Source organism: Terrapene carolina, unplaced genomic scaffold (assembly GCF_002925995.2).
Source record: "Terrapene carolina triunguis isolate 2854851 unplaced genomic scaffold, T_m_triunguis-2.0 Scaffold33911, whole genome shotgun sequence".
Lineage (NCBI taxonomy): Eukaryota > Metazoa > Chordata > Testudines > Emydidae > Terrapene > Terrapene triunguis.
Genome location: NW_020698262.1, coordinates 10073756 through 10090301, shown reverse-complemented (window position 1 = coordinate 10090301; position 16546 = coordinate 10073756).

The following is a 16546-nucleotide window of genomic DNA, read 5'->3' as shown; positions in this document are numbered from 1 at the left end:
TGCCCCACCCCCATTCCAACCCCCTCCCCAAAGTCCCCACCCCAACTCCACCCCCTTCCTGCCCCTATTGGACCCCTTCCCCAAATCCCCACCCTGGCCCCGCCTCTTCCCCGAGTGCGCTGCGTTCCCCCTCCTCCCCCCTCCCCAGCCGTGCGAAACAGTTGTTTCACAGCACAAGCGCTAGGGGGAAAAAGTGGGCACGCGGCGCGCTCGGGGGAGAAGGTGGAGGCGGAGTGGAGGCAGAGGTGAGCTGGGTGAGGGGGGCTGGGAGCTGCCAGTAGGTGCAGAGCACCCACCAATTTTTCCCCATGGGTGCTCCAGCCCCGGAGCACGCACGGAGTCGGCGCCTATGTCCACGGTGACTCCAAGATCTTTCGTGAGCTAATTTAGTTCCCATCATTTTATATGCATAGTTAGGATTATGTTTTCCAAAGTGCATTGCTTTGCATTTATCAACATTGAATTTCATCTGCCATTTTGTTGCCTAGTCACCCAGTTCTGAGAGATCCCTTTGTAACTCTTCACAGTCTGCTTGGGATTTAACTATCTTGTGTAATTTAGTATTGTCTGTGAACTTTGCCACCCCGAGGCCTCGACTTTCTGATTTCCCCAGGGAGTGCTTGAGCCCGAACCTGTCTCTTCCTGCCCTGCCCCGCCTCTCTCCGCCCCCTCTCTCCCAATGCCTCCTGCCCACCGCTGAATGCTTGGTGGGTGGGAGGCACTGGGTGGAAAGAAAGGAGCTGACCAATGGGGCCCGCCAGTGGGTGCTGGGGCCCAGAGCACCCATGGAGTCAGCACCTAAGTTGCCACCTCACTGTTTACCCCCTTTTCCATGTCATTTATGAATATGTTGAACAGCACTGGTCCCAGTACAGTTCCTTGGGGGAACTCCAATATTTACCTCTCTTCACTGTGAAAACTGATAATTTTTTCCTCCCCTTTGTTTCCTATCTTTTAACCAGTTACTGATCCATGAGAGAACCTTCCCTCTTATCTCAGGACTGCTTCCATTGCTTAAGAGCCTTTGGTGAGGGACCTAGTCAAAGGCAATCAGGGTGAAGATAGTGTGACTTTGGTTTCCAATCAATTACTGCAAATAGTAAATACCAAACAGTCAAAGTGAGCAGTTTTAAGACAACCCATAGGCTGAAATTTGTTGGCATGAACTTCTGAGTCAATACATATGAGCAATGGACATTTGTAATATTCTGCCTTGGCTTGTGAACCATCCACCAGCAGAAAAAGTGCGACTCTCACGATGAATGCTATTTGTATTGAATAATTTCACCATCCTGAGCTGTGGCCTTCCTCCCTGAACAGTGCCACAACAGGAATTAATGAGGACCACTGTCGACACAGGGATAACCGTCTGAAATGAGAAGTACTAGGCACTGTTACAGGTGTGCTTTGCTGTTCTGTGTTACTTAACTGCATCAAGGACCCCTAGCCAGAGTTCCCATGAAATGCACTGTGGGAGAGAATTGTATTATGGTCTCAATCCAATTTTAAAGCTACCTTCAGCATATTTCGTTCAGGTAAAAAATGCATGTTCTAACCCCATCTGATGCACACAGCTGTCCTCATGCACAAGTACAGCGCCTCTTAAAACCAGAGAGACATAAATAACGGTGTCTGAGAAAAACGTAACTGTTATGACATTACCAGACCCAAACTATACAATGTTCATCAGCTTCGACACAAAAGACAATTACGACTCATAATCTGTGAAGCATTTGATTTCCCCCTGGAGTCACTGCCTGACTCAGAGTTCAGTGCATTGTTTGCCTGTAGGAAAGGGGTGTGTGTGGGGGGGGGAAGACTTCAGATTGTGTGTGAGCATGTCTATAACACGGCTTGCGTGGCGTGCTGTAGTCATGTTACACTCTCACAGTAGTAAGAAGCACTGTGGTACCGCTTTCTTGGACCTTGGGTAACGTGGAGAGGAATAGCTGAGCATGAGCAGAACTAAAAAGTGATTGAAAAGCCGTGTCTTATAATAATAATTAAAAATTGTTGGACTTCTGAGGCTCTTGTCCTATTAATAATTACTAACGCTCATATCTAGCACTTTTCATCAGTAGCGCTCAAGGGGCTTTACAAAGGAGGTTAGTGGCCATATCCCGATTTTTGCAGATGGGGAAACTGAGGTACAGAATGAGGAAGTGACTTGCCTAAGGTCACGCAGCAGGCCAGTGGAAGCTCCAGGAGTACAGTCTAGTCCTCCTGAGTTCCAGTCCAATGTCCTCCTCACAAGGTCACATTGCCTCTCCTATAGAACATAGGGACCTTAAAGTACTTTATGAAGGCTTATTCCATCAACACTCTTGTGATGTGACTATTATAATCCCCATTTTATAGATGGAGAAACTGAGGCACACGGGGAAGCAGCTTGTCTAAGCTCACGGAGCAAGGCAGAGCCAGGAACAGAATCCACATTGCCTGATCCCCAGCTCTGTGTTTTAGTTGTGGACCTGTACTAAACTCATCTCTGTTGGGTGTTCCTCTTCTCCTAATCCCTGCCAGTCTGTCTTTAGTCTGTGAGCTCCCTGGGTCAGAGAATATCCTTTCTTGAATGGCTGAAATGTGCTTGGCCATAAACAACTGGTAAATAATAAACACCACTAGAGAGTGCTTGGCCTGTCAGTAAGTCGTGGTCTGTGAGGAAAGGGAGTGATGGGATCCAATATAGAGGCTCAGTTTTCAAAGGCTCTCCAGACATACGTTCAAACACCTGCATTTGTGCAAACCAGTGCAGTTGGAGGCGGCCCTCTGGAATTTAGTCTGTCGTGTCAACAAGGGATTCAGTATCCTTCTCCCTTCGCCAAATGTTGGGTTTTCCTGGACTCTTGTTGCACATGGTGCTCGTTAAAACAGGTTATTAATATAATGGCGGCTGGTTAGTGGAGAAGAAAAACCCTCGTGATCATCTGACAGGGCTGTGTTGTGAATCCTGGGCAGGCTATGTTCAGTGGAGACTGCCCCACAAGTTATTTGAACTATAACCTGCAGATTATATTTGTTTTAAAGTCCCGATCAATGTAGAATTCAGACTAAACATACAATACAGGTAAGAAAGCATTTCAATATAATACTGGAAGTTGCATTGCAGCTCAGCATGCTGTTGAAATCTAATTATGGTTGTAAGGCAATCGCCGTAATTAAATGATCACACTTCACAAATACCAGACTATTAAGGATGATGTTTTGGCCACTTGGGATGAATAATTTTAAGGGGGTGTTCTCCAAGCATTGTGCTGGATTTTAGGTTTGCTGCTTCCATGAAAGCCAGCGAGAGCCATGCATCTTACACCCCTGCATAATGCCTCGAAAATGTAGGCATTAGCGATCGGTGTTGAGTGTGAGAATCTCCATCCCCTAGCACATCAATGAGCAATTCAGTCTAGGATGCCGTCTCCAATACGGGCCAACGTCAGACGTCCCAGCAATCTAGCCATCCAGTATGGGGAAAACTTAATTAAACATTCAAAACAATCTCTGGAATAACAACAAACAGAAACCCCCATTGTAACAGACAGTTTCACATACAAAGGCGTGATCCTTGTTGGCAGCTACATTATCAGAGAATCTGTGGTTTGAATGCCCAACACACAATTGATTCGCCAAACATTGATAAGAGCTGCTTAGGTGGGTGAGGTTAGATAACTGTCCAAATTATGCTGTTTGTAGTGCTGTCGCTGTTTTTGGTTCCCAGGATATGAGACACCCAGTATATCAAAATATCTTTAATTGGTCAACTTCAGGAGACGTGAAGAAGACCTCTGTGCTGCTCCAAAGCTTGTCTCACCCACTCTCTCTCCCATTATACTGGCATTTAAACAACTCCCCCTTACTGTTCTGATTAACTAGTAGCGCAATGTTTTGATTTTCAGCTCTATTAAGTATTGCGCCTTTATTCAGCTGATGCCCTTTCTGTTTCAATAGGCCTCTTTTTGTACACGTTAAATACATTTGATCAGCAATTCGTTCCCAGTAATGATTACAAAACCGTCACTTGCCCAGCAGTAGAATTAGGGATGATTGAGTCAATTAGAGACACATCCTGTTTTCACTGACATTCATGACAAAACTTCCATGGTGTTCAAGGAAACCAGTATTTGTCTCTCGAGAGAACTTGTTACGAATGCAGCTATAACTGTAATAACAATGTTGCACTGAGCAACTCTACCTGGTGTATATGAAGGGAACCAGCAAGGTATTTGCAATAATTCATAAGAGGCAAATCTCAAAACTAGGCATTTTAGTTTGTTGACGCATCTAATAGTTCGTATACTTTTTGGTCTGGAAATCGGGTTCTAGCAGATCTTTCCTCTGCCTGGTTTTGGTAGCTCCTGAAATACCAGCGTTATATCTGTTTTTGCAGTAATTCTGGCATGTCTGCTTCCAGTCCCAGAAATCAGGATGAAATCAGGATGTGCAGAAGTGAGCAAATATTACAAATACAAATGAACCAAACCCTTTCAAACCTCCTAAAAGTATGCATGGAAAATCAGATAGGTAGAAAAACAAAGGTTTACATATACATGACACTTCCCCAAGATACCAACCAGCCAATAAGTCCTGTGGGGGAATTTACTTCACAACCCCAAATTCAGCTATTAGCTCAACCCCCTTCATGCGAGTGTGAATAGTTGATTAAGAATAAATAACCTTTCTGCCCTGTTGACACAATTTTACTTGAATTTACTGTTTACTTGAATCCAAGGCCAACATTTTCCTGTTTTTTTCAGTGCCCAATTTTAGACTCTTTGGGTGAAATCCTGGCCACATGCAAAACTCTCATTAACTTAATTGGATCCGGATGTTATCCCTTGAGTCTGATTTTTTTTTTCAGAAGTGATGAGCAACCACAACTCCTACTTAAAGTTAATGGGAACAACAGGTTCCCAGCAACTCTAAAGATCAGGACCAGGATGTCTCAAGTTGGACTCCCAAAAAGCAGAGGATGCTTCTTAAAATTTAGACCTGAAGTGATTATCTTTAATTCCAGCATTACGGAGACAAGCCTGGGAAGAGACGGAATCTTAACTCTTCTTTGCTAAAGGGAGCTTTCAATTTACAATTTGATGACAGAAGAATGAATCAGAGGGACACTGTCTCTGTTTGGTTTCTAAAACTAGTCTTAAGCATTCAGAGGTCATGAAGCATAATAGGTTACAGGACCAGAAATTGTTAGGTACAGCTGGATGCATCATATTAGATTAGTGTGTGGATTTAGCTCTGGCCGATTACCCATTTGTCCTGCGTCATTGTGGGTTGGCATATTAGATACTTCAATGCTATTTACAAAGCCCCCGCCATTCTTTTTGCTACACCACAAAGGTATGTAACAGCAGTTGTCCACGTGGTTCTCTTGAACTTCGAAGGCTGAGTGTATTGCTTTAAAGATTAATTGCGAATATATTTCCTATGGCCAGAGCCCTTTCAACCTGCACAGCATAAGCAAAAAGTGAGAGCCTTATGCAAGTTTGACCCTGCAGGGAGACAGGTTCTGGTTTTAAAGATATACTCCAGACTCAGTTAAACTAGCCTCCAACTTATTGTGTTTTTTTTCTCAAGAAAACCAGTCTTTGTTGCAATGGACTGGACCAAATAGCCGACGCTTTGAAATCAAGTTGACATGGAAGTTTTTAGAGCCAATATTCATTCAATTCCCGTGCAGTTGCATATTGTTGTAATTTGCCGACTTCTCACAAACGCTACTTTTTTGCTTCTCTCCTAACTCTCCTCCCCCGGAATTACAATAACTCCTTTAATTTCTGCATCAAGCCTCCCATGCTGTTACTACAAGCAGCCGTCACCAGCTCAAAGAGCAATAAGGCATATCCCCTCTGCCGTTTCCCTTTACCTCTTAACCTTGACCCGCAATATGCTGAAAGTTGTTACTGAAAACTAACCTGATCAGAAATTACATTAAAAAAATGTGCACTACTAGATGCAACAAAAATCCAGCAATGCTAAGAATAAGGTAGCCAACAATTTATCTTTCAAGCTATAGAACCAACCTTTCTCTGAATACTGAATTGGGAGTCAAAAGCTCCAAAGTAGCCATTTAATTTTGTTTGCTACTTTCCCAAGTAACTGATTTTTAAAAAGGGCATGACTATTTATTGCGACACATTGGAAGTCTTGAGAACAGACACATGTTTCCTATCTAAAAGTATGCTAGATTGTGAAAAGAAAACAGCCTGGGCATGGTTCTATACCATGCCAGTATGAATCTGGAGTAATTGTTGACTTTGGGTGAAATTACTTCTGATTTACAGTGGTGTGAACAAATCAGAGACTGGTCCAGTAGGACATCAAGGTTCAAATGAAAATGAAGTTTGTGAGTCTGATGTCGTCCCCATTTGTGCCCATCTCACAAGTGGGACCAGTTCAACACTGCTGTCTATGTTCAAGATAACACAGAAGTTTGCAAGTCAGGACTGAGGTTTTTGTGTGCCCCAAGGAAGGAGGTCTTCCTTTATTCAAACTGATGCATCCATCCTTAATAAGACTTGATCCAGACCCTTGCTCAGAACCCATACCTCTCCTCTCAGGCAGGTTTTTAAAAGTTCCGATTATTCATTTCCCACTCACTCACTCCTTACTCTTTACATCATTTTTCATGTTATGAGCCCTTTGTAATTCTGGCCTTAAGGCTTTTCTGGTTTAGATGCCAATTTCACAAAACCCAGTTCCTGACCCAAAAAGCTTAAGATGGATATCTGAAATAGTTGGTCCTAATCCCATCCAGACCACAGAGTATTTGTACATGCATCTCACGAAGTAACTTTTAAAATGGACTTCAAGAGACGAGAAGCTGGAAAACTGCACTAGCTTTAAAGGATTATATCTGAGAGTCTTGTATAGTGATTGTGTACCCAGATAAAGCATTCAGGTTCTAATAAGAATTCAGTTAAGATCCATTAACTGCAATGGGGACAGGATGAGACCCTTAACTTGTATATATCCTAAACGCAGGCAATGTACAATCAGAAGTGAAAGATGTTCAACCTCTGCTCTTCTGGCTCTGGAATGTCTACGATCATGGAAATAAGAATAAATCTTATAAACAGATGTTGTCATCCTTGCTTAATTTCTCCATTGAAAACCACAGGGGGAAAAAATTTAAATCTCCCTTATCATGGTGAGAGGATAAAAAGCCTTGGTTTACTAGTGATACACCCCCTATATTTAGCAGAAGGATAATACAGGCCTTTTGAGTAGATCTTCCTGTCCCAATAAACATCATTAGTGATGGGAAAGTCATTCATTAGTAACATGTAGGCATGTTGCTCTGTCCCCTCCTGCAGAACAGACAGTGCTGTCTAAAGAGGCTGTTCCTTAGTCTGTATTGCCCATTCTCTGACCCCATCCAGCCCATTCAGATTCCTTCACTGGCTTCCCATGACTCTCTGCAACTAATTTAAGTTCCTTGTTGTCTTCCTTCCAAGCTCTACCCAACACTCAGCTGCTTCCTCGTTTTTGTCACTGTCTATTGCCCTTTGCCTCCATCCTTCCATCCAAGTTTCCAAAGTAACCCTTTTCTTTGTCCTTCTCCTGCTCTCAGTTCTGGCGCTTCCCTCTGGTAGCCCCTTGACCAGGAGCCCTATTGCTACTCAACATTGACTTCTCCAAAGGACTAAGGAGTAGCAGTGGCAGTAAAACGCCAAAAGAAACTCCTGTTTAGTCCTCCGTGGCAAGTAGAATAGCACCTGTGACATGCAGTCCTTGAGGACAGATAGAGGTATTCATATATAAAAGCTCAGACAGTGATGTAAAGTGTACTTGGGTGAAGGAACGTACGTGAAACACATAGTAGATATAACTCAAATATTGAATTGTATTAAATATAGTTTATTGAAATATCCAGTGAGGGGATAGCTCAGTGGCTTGAGCATTGGCCTACTAAACCCAGGGTTGTGAGTTCAATCCTTGAGAGGGCCACTTAGGGATTGGGGGCAAAATCAGTACTTGGTCCTGCTAGTGAAGGCGGGGGGCTGGACTTGATGACCTTTTGGGGTCCCTTCCAGTTCTATGAGATAGGTATATCTATGTCATCACTATTACAGCTAGTTGGCATGCTGCTCTCTACTGAGCTCTTACAAGCTAAATTGTGTTGAGTTGGGTCAGTATTTGGAAGGGAGGTCTCCAAGGAAAGTGCCTTTAGGGGAAAGTCCTAAAGAATTTTAATAGAGATAAAAGCAGTTGAGTTCTTTAGACATTTCTCTCAAAACCTATAGAATTTAATGAAGAATGATCTCCTTGTTATGTAGGTTGGTTTAAAAAGTCCATGGAAAAGTTAGAGTGCGCTAAGTTTTACATAACTCTTCTATAAGATGCTGCAGGAAGTGATGGTAAGACCAGTGATGCTCTTCCCTTTGAATCAATGGCAATCGTGGTGCTGGGGAGCTGCATTTCTTTGCCAGGTGCCTTCTTTCAGATGAGCCCTAAAACAGGGTTTCTCAAACAGGGGTCGCTTCTTGTGTAGGGAAAGGCCCTGGCGGACCGGGCCGGTTTGTTTACCTGCCCCGTCTGCAGGTTCAGCCGATCGCGGCTCCCACTGGCTGCTGCTCCGGGCCAATGGGAGCTGCTGGAAGTGGTGCGGGCCTTTCCCTACACAAGCGGCGACCCCTGTTTGAGAAACCCTGCCCTAAAACCATGGTTTTGACCACTAGTAATTGTTAATCCCTTCAGTTTGTAAGAGTGGGAGTGGTGTCCTCGCCAAATTCCAACTTGGGTAACTACATTTCGCCTTCCCAAATGGCACTTGTGATTTCAACTGTGTGTACCGTATTCTCCACTACCTCTTTTGTTAAACTGGTGTTTAGTGTTGCTGCCTGCAGTCAGACAGCTATTGTGTTTCACCCCAGAAGTGTTCCTTTAGTATCTCTGACCTACCTCAGAGTGGTGGCCTGAAGTTAATATTTCTAAAGCAGGTTGATAGTCTTTGACTGGTGATATTAAAGGGCAAAATGTTCAGAATAGTAATTGACTGAACATTTGCTGATTAATAAAAGGTGTTCAAACAAGTGGAAACATATGCTTGGCAACGAATGGTCAAGCATTGTTTTGCATCAGTAATTTGGTGTTTGTTACTGTATATTAAATGGAGCTGTGACAAAATGCTGGGAAGCAGCAAATAACCCAACATTCTGGTCACTGGTTAAGCAGTGAGGTTCTGGATTCCCAGCCCCAATCTGATTTGGTTCGCTAATGAGCTAATTAGCATCTTAACAAGGAGAATAGAGAAAAGCACAGGAAGGAATTGAAGTGAGGGAGAAGCAGAAGAGAGACAGGCTAATAGGGCTTCACAAGGGAGTTCTCTGGGAGGAGACACCATTTCTCTCCCCCACCTTTGGAGAAGGGGTAATAAAATTGGAGGACATTGTAAACACTGTGACTGCACTAGTACATAAAAGGTGGTGGAGTGAAACCCTGTGAACAAACTGCACGGTGGTATGTACAGGAGAGAGCATCTCTGAGGGGGCTGTGCGAAGCATAGGGTGGGTGTCCCATCGTAGGAGCCTATATACAAATCCAAGCAGAAAAGGAGTAAACCGTATTAGGTAAACCGCAGGACCACCAAGTGAAGAGGGTTTTATGTGTATAATAAGCTGCGCCGTGTGTCATTTATCACAGCTGTCCAGTGACTGCCTGGGGGTGGTGATGGACACCATAAGTTGCAAAAATATAACGACGTGTCATGTAACAGAGGCCAGGTGTCGGAGCTGGGGGCTCAGGGGAAATTAACCTGACAGCCACGAAAGCACTGACTTGTGCTGTCATCTGGACACACACATAGTCATCCCCTGCCTGCTGCTTTGCTGTCCAAATACTCTTGCAGAAGATGGCTCCTTAAATGTCTATTTTAGTATCTATAACTCCATCTCTTCAGATGGCTTTTATTTTTTAAATGTAAACAGCTGTTACAGATCTCTTTACTTCCCGTTCTGATGTGGTTGGTCTGTCTTCATTTCATTAGGTGAACGGCCGTCTCCCTAGCATGCACATATGGCTGCATGTAGGCTAGGGGGGTGAATGCCGGTGCTGAAAGCTACTGCTAAGGTTGCACATCTGGGACTACGATCACCTGCCTCTACCCAGAGGGGAGCGCAGGTATATAAGCATCTGGTGGCTCCCTCCTCTACTGCTTTGCTCTGTCTTTTGCAACAAGTCGGCTGGTCTAATCTGTGCTTTTGTCAGGAGCAGCTGGCTTTGCAGGTCACTTGAATGCTACTGCCTGTGACGGGTAGAGTCACAGCTCCCAGAAGAGAAGCATTGACCTCTGATCCTTACCATGACATTCATGCACCCAATGGCATGAGTGATTTTTAATTGGGGTGGGGGAAAGTGCCTTTTCTGTGTCTGTTCTGAGTCCACCTCACATTGGGAATTGTTTTTCTTACACTCACTGTAGCACCTATGTTAAAACAAATCTGCCTTCAAAGGGGCAAATGCTTTATCCATTCAGCTTTGCAGGACGGCGTTCATGGTTTTGTTGCAAATGATCACACTTCTCCATGAACCACGGTGAAATGACATCTTGTACCCATGAACATTCACATGTCCAATGCCAGATTTTGTTTGGAAGTAGGGCTTTCTTAATGATAAACATCAAAGTTTGCTTAAAAGTAGAGCTGGTCGGAGAAATTTTGATGGAGTCATTTACCATCAGAAAATACAGCTCCATCAAAATTGAAATGCTTCCTAAAATTGTATCGTTTTGACAATGTTTCATTTCAGAGGAAGAAAGTTCAAATTTCCCTTTTTGAAATGACTTTTTCTTGTGAATTTTTGAAATAATTATGATTTTGCATATTATGATACAATACCAAATAAAAAGCAGAAATCAAGACGAATCCCTTTGATTGTTCCAAAACCTTTGGTTTTTTTTAAATTTCACAGAAAATCCTAAAAACTTCTGGGTTTCATTCCTAACTGGGAACAAAAAGTATGAAACCTTGAAATCCACAGTGAAACAGAATTACCTTTCTCTGTCCAGCTGTGTTTAAAAGATTTGTGCACCTTAGTGAATCTGTGATTGCAGCAGAGCTGGGTTTTGAGTTTGTAACACATCCTGGGTAGTGCTGCCCGATTTTGGGGTTTGTAATGGATGCAATGCACAGCTCTCATTGGAAAGGACTGAGGGAGCTTGTTGGCTCTTTCTTCTGCCCCCTGCAGAGAAATGTTCTCTAGCATTCCCATTAGTTCTCTCTCTAGTCTTGCTGGTGACCAGATGACCGACCGTGATCAGTTATTCCATTGTTAACTGACCCCACCATTATAAAGTGCTTCCTACTATTTACTCCAGTGTTTTTCTTTCTTAATTTTAGGCCATTAGTGTTTGTTCTACCTCAAATTTACTACTGAAAATTACTCCCCTCCTCCCTTCCTTTTGGTTGACAGATGGATTTTTTTATGACACAATCATGGATTTATATCTCCAGCAATAGCTGAAAGCAACCCTGGCTATTCAGTTAAGGCAGGGCTGATCTAGTATCTGAATCCCTTCAAGGCCATGTAAAAATAATCCTGTCTTAAAACCAGCATCTGTTACAACCACTACCTAGAAGTATCCACGTTTCTCACATCACTCTAGCTCAGCCATAAAGAAATCACTTGGCTTTAGAAATATCTCCCTTGAAACGCCGCAAATTAGCACTCCGTGGTATTTTGTTGTTCGTCATTGCTATAGAAAATGCAGTTGCTCATCACTGTTATCCTTTCCAATAAATGTAACCCCTTTCCATTTTTAACCTCTACATGTGGTATGAACTGCATTAATCTCCCAGTCAAATCAAGGAGCGTTTCCTCTTTCTCCGCCTTTAAAGCGCCCAACTGCGAGGGACAACAGCCATGAGACACTCAGGGCTTAATATAAAGAGCATGTCTTTTGCTCTTTGCGCAACAAACGTAATATGAGGGAAACATAGTGGGGTCAAACTATTAAATTCCTATACAGTAACTCCTCACTTAACGTTGTAGTTATGTTCCTGAAAAATGCAACTTTAAGTGAAACGATGTTAAACGAATCCAATTTTTCCACAAGATTTAATGTGGAGGGGGGGGGGGGGGGGGGTTAGGTTCCAAGGAAATTTTTTTGGGGCAGACAAAAGGCATTATATATACAGTACTGTACTGTGGTGGGGAGGTGCCCCTGGATTACTCCTGGGGCTCAGGGTGGGGGTGCAGGGTCTGGGAGGGAGTTAGGGTGCGGAAGGGCACTCAGGGTGGGGTGTGGGGTCTGGGAGGGAGTTAGGGTGCGGGAGGGCGCTCAGGGTGGGGGTGCGGGGTCTGGGAGGGAGTTAGGGTGCGGGAGGGCGCTTGGGGGGGATTGCGGGAGGAGGATCAGAGCTGGGACAGGCGATGCAGAGCACTTACCTGGGGCAGGGGGTGTGCAGGTGGCTCTGCGCAGCATGGCACAGCCCCCATGGCCGCGATTTCGGGAGCTGCCCCCCTCCCCCCAGGCAGGCAGGGCCACCCGGAACGCTGCTTCTCTCCGGACGGCTTTGAAGGGGAAAGTGCCGCTTCTCTCTGGCCTCTGGCTGCGCGGCTGCCCCTGCTCCTCCTGAGTCCTCCGGCCCGTGCTCGCAGGGCCGCATTCCGAAAGGGGCTTTAGAGCTGCAGGCCAGGGCTCCAGGGCCCCCTTAGCCCAGGGCCCTGCAGCCCCTAAAGCCCCAGTGTTCCTGGTGGCCCTGCCTGCCGGGGGGGGGCAGCTTCCCCACCCGCTCCCTCCCTCCCTCTTTCCCTTCCAGAAAGTCCTAAGCACCACCAAAGAGCTGTTTGGCGGCGGGGGAAGTGCTGGGAGAGAGGGAGGGGGAGGAGGCAGAGAAAAGGAACTTGTGCCATGCTCCCTTTTAAAGTCAGCCAAACAACGTTAGAAGGGAGCATTGCACAACTTTAAACGAGTATGTTCCCTAATGGAGCAGTGACGTAACTTCGAAACAACATTAAGCGGGAGGACGTTAAGTGAGGACTTACTGTACACTACAATAAACTTCAAAGGTCTGCTGACATTGGAGGCCAGACACAAGCAAAGCAAGTAGACATGTAGGTGGAGACCCCTCTTCTGTGGGTCCTGCATCACAGGACTTGCCTGTGGGTTTCACAGATCTGTCGCTTCGGCAGCCAACCCAAAGGGTGCAGGAATCTTCTTCCTTTCCACTAATGGGCCTGAAAAGCGAGGCAACTCCAAGGCCTGATCTCTTCTTCCTTCCTCCTTGCTTTGGGCACTGCAGAAACCACTGCAAAATCCTTCTGTTTCTGAACTATTTTGAATTCCATCCTACTCTAGTCTCTCTTCTCTCTTCTCATTCTGTCCTTCCCCTCCAAATATCCTTTACTAATAGCATAAAGGCCAAACAAAAATACAAAAGCCCAGTGCCAAACAACCTGGCTGAGTTTTGGGGACTTGAAATATAGGTCTGGATTTGATGTCTTCAGCCAATCTCTAAAGCAGGCCGTAAACCCAGAATTGTTACCAGTTCTCAAAATTTTCCATGAAACATATATATTTATGCCTGCATCTGTAATTTTCATGCCATGCATCTGAAGAAGTGGGTTTTTACCCATGAAAGCTTATGCCCAAATAAATCCTTTAGTCTTTAAGGTGCCACCGGACGCCTTGTTGATTTTGTGGATACAGACTAACACAGCTACCCCCTGATACTTGACACCATGAAACATGGCCAGCTAATAAAGACTCCATATAAAGGAGGGATTGGGTATTGACGTAACCACCAAATAGGTTGATGCAGGGAGGCCCCCATGTTCTTTCTGAAGATCTGTTAGTATAAAGTTCAGTCCTGATGTCAGACGATGCATTTTCCAGGGAAGCTAATGAACTCATTTGCACTGTGACAGTGTGGTCAGGGAGGTGGGGGGGGAATTTTTTTTCCCCCGAAAGACAAATTACTTCCTTTATACAAGCAGCAGTGTTTTAACTAAGCAAATGATGGATGAGTCCCAAGTAAAAACTTGCACAGACGTTAACATGCAAACTTCACGGTCGCTGCTGTCAAGGATCCAAAACCGTAATGGTGAATCAGAACATAAACTGGAACTGGTCTGTACAGGCAACCTTGGAGCCAACTGGCGACGTCACCGGCTACACAAAAGAATGTGTACAGATGCGGAAGGGAAACGCAGAAGTTTTGGATGCATGTTTGGGAACGGGAACATGGAGTCCACTTAAAAAGGATTGGTGTTTAATGTTAAAACCGGAGTCTTCCTGTGGCATAGGGGGCCACAGCCCTGTCCTTCCGACTCTGCCTTCACCCCTCCCATTCTATTGTTTCTCCTTTCTCTGGAATCCTCAGATGTGGCAGAATAACTTGGCCACCCTGTTCCACCAAATATTTTTCTCACAGTTTTCTTCTGTGGTTATCTTAAAAAAAAAAAAAAATTAAAAAAAATAAACACATTCTTTCTTAATACTTGACAAATGCTCGTTCTAGCGGCCGCATCCGGGCTCCCGTCTTTAGCTGGTTCTATGGCTTTCCTGGCAGAGGGTGGAGTGTGGTTGACTGGGGGCTAGCGCATGTGGGTCTGGATCGGAGTTGGTGGGTATTGGTGGCCCAGTCATCAAATGAAAAACAATCGGAGGACACTTGATATCCGGAGAACTTCTTTGTTCCTTTCTCCTTCATGTTGACTTTGTGGTAATGGGACGAGAGGGATTCTATTTTCTTCAATTTAAAGAAGCGTGCAGCTACAGGGTAACACACTCTACTCTGCAAAGTGTCAGATGCAAGGCCTACGCACCACTGAAGTCTACTTAAACCCAATTTTGAGGGCTGAAGTGGTGCATTGGCCTTGTGCTGGCCCTCTGCATGGTGCTGATTTTTCACCCAAGAGTGAGTAATGTCCAGTAACGCTGCTGTCTGATTTTGAAGGATGTGGAGCTGCTATGTAATAATTCACGAATATTATGTCCTGTAGGCTTGGCTATATTATTACAAGGAGTTGATTCAAGCAGGGGTTAATTGCATGTATGCAGGTAAGCGGCCAAGAGCTTTGGATAGCCCCCCTTTGACCAGTACTTAAAGGACAATGCGGGTGGCATTCATTTAGAAGTTTTACTTCCAACCCTGCTGAGCTCACTGGTCTGTCTTGGTGAGGTGGGATGGGGTGGATGGGTCCCAGCTTGAAACCCTGGGGGTGGGGGGGATCCAAGCAGGGGAAAATGGAACAGAGAATTTTGAGTGAATAAAGAGACAATCCCTGAAGGGCAGGGAAGTAGAGATTGCTGGGGGGCAGGCTGAACCCCAGTCCCCGCAGGCAAAGGGATGTCTGGGATAAGATAGGCCTATCGAGGACCACAGGTAAAACAGATGTGCAGGTAGAGCTTTTCTCTTATGCTAAGCTTCGTTCCTGCTGTGAGAGATTAAACAGGCTGTTTTTGGGGTCACTGTTAAGCATTGGTCACAGCTCCTGAGGGGAAGTTTTTTAGGTGCCAATACCAGTGAGAAATTGCAGGTGGCACACAGGATGTTGTAGCCCGGGGACCCAATCCGAATAGGAGAATCATGGGGTTTTACCCCCAGGAGATAAAAGCTCAAGGCTTGAAACCTGGAGGTGGACCAAGGAAGGGGTGAGAGGAGCAGCTAGTCTCGAAGAGGGACACTGATCTCCAGTAACTCTGCCTCCTCTTTGTTCAAGCTTCCAGATGTGAGAACAAAGCAGACAATTTCCCTGGAAATGCACCGTCTTTCTCTTCTGTTCAGACAGCAACATGCAGCTTCAGCTGTGCAGAACAGTTGGGTGGAAAAGCATCTCTGTATTAACTTGCCTTGTTTGGCCCATACCAGGTAACTCCCGTGTTTCTGCAAAGGCCAACAGAGTTACGGACAATAAAGTGGAGTTTTTAAAGCATATTAGAAATAAAAATGGTATGGTCCATGTGTTGGGGTGTGTTCCCCACACTTGTCCTGAAGGGGTTAATGTACGCCACAGGACCAATTAACCTCTTAGGCTCAAGCTGTGGTATAGTTAGGCTGAGAGGAAAGCCCTAATTAGGGGAAGCTCACTTGTGCCGGAACGGGGGGGGGGGGGGGTTCTATAAAGCCAGGGAGCTGGTAGCAGAAAGGGGCTACAGGAGAACCAGGCTGCAGTCACTCTCTGGGGCTATGGAATTTAGGCTGCAGTTCCTCCCTGGGAGGAGGCAGTTTGGGCTGGTGAACCCAGAGTGGGGGGAGCTAGAGGAAAGGCTTGGGGAAAAGGCAGCAAGGTTTAAAATGGTGCAGATGTTGGCTGCTGATTACTCTGGATTCTAGCTCAGGGACCCTCTAGGGCAGTGGTCCCCAACCTTTTTGTGCCAGTAGCACATTCATGTTTTCAGGAAAGTGTGGCGGCCGCCAACAATTTTTCAAGGCTTATTTTGTATTTGTACATTAAATAATTCGAAAAACATCATATTTAATATTACATAATATATGAATCCAGAGAGAAGAGAGAAGCCGCGAGGACAGAGGACACCGGCGCCCGCAGCCCCAGAGTACTCTGTCCCCAGCAGGCGCGGGGCCCCGGCTTCTCTCCTCTG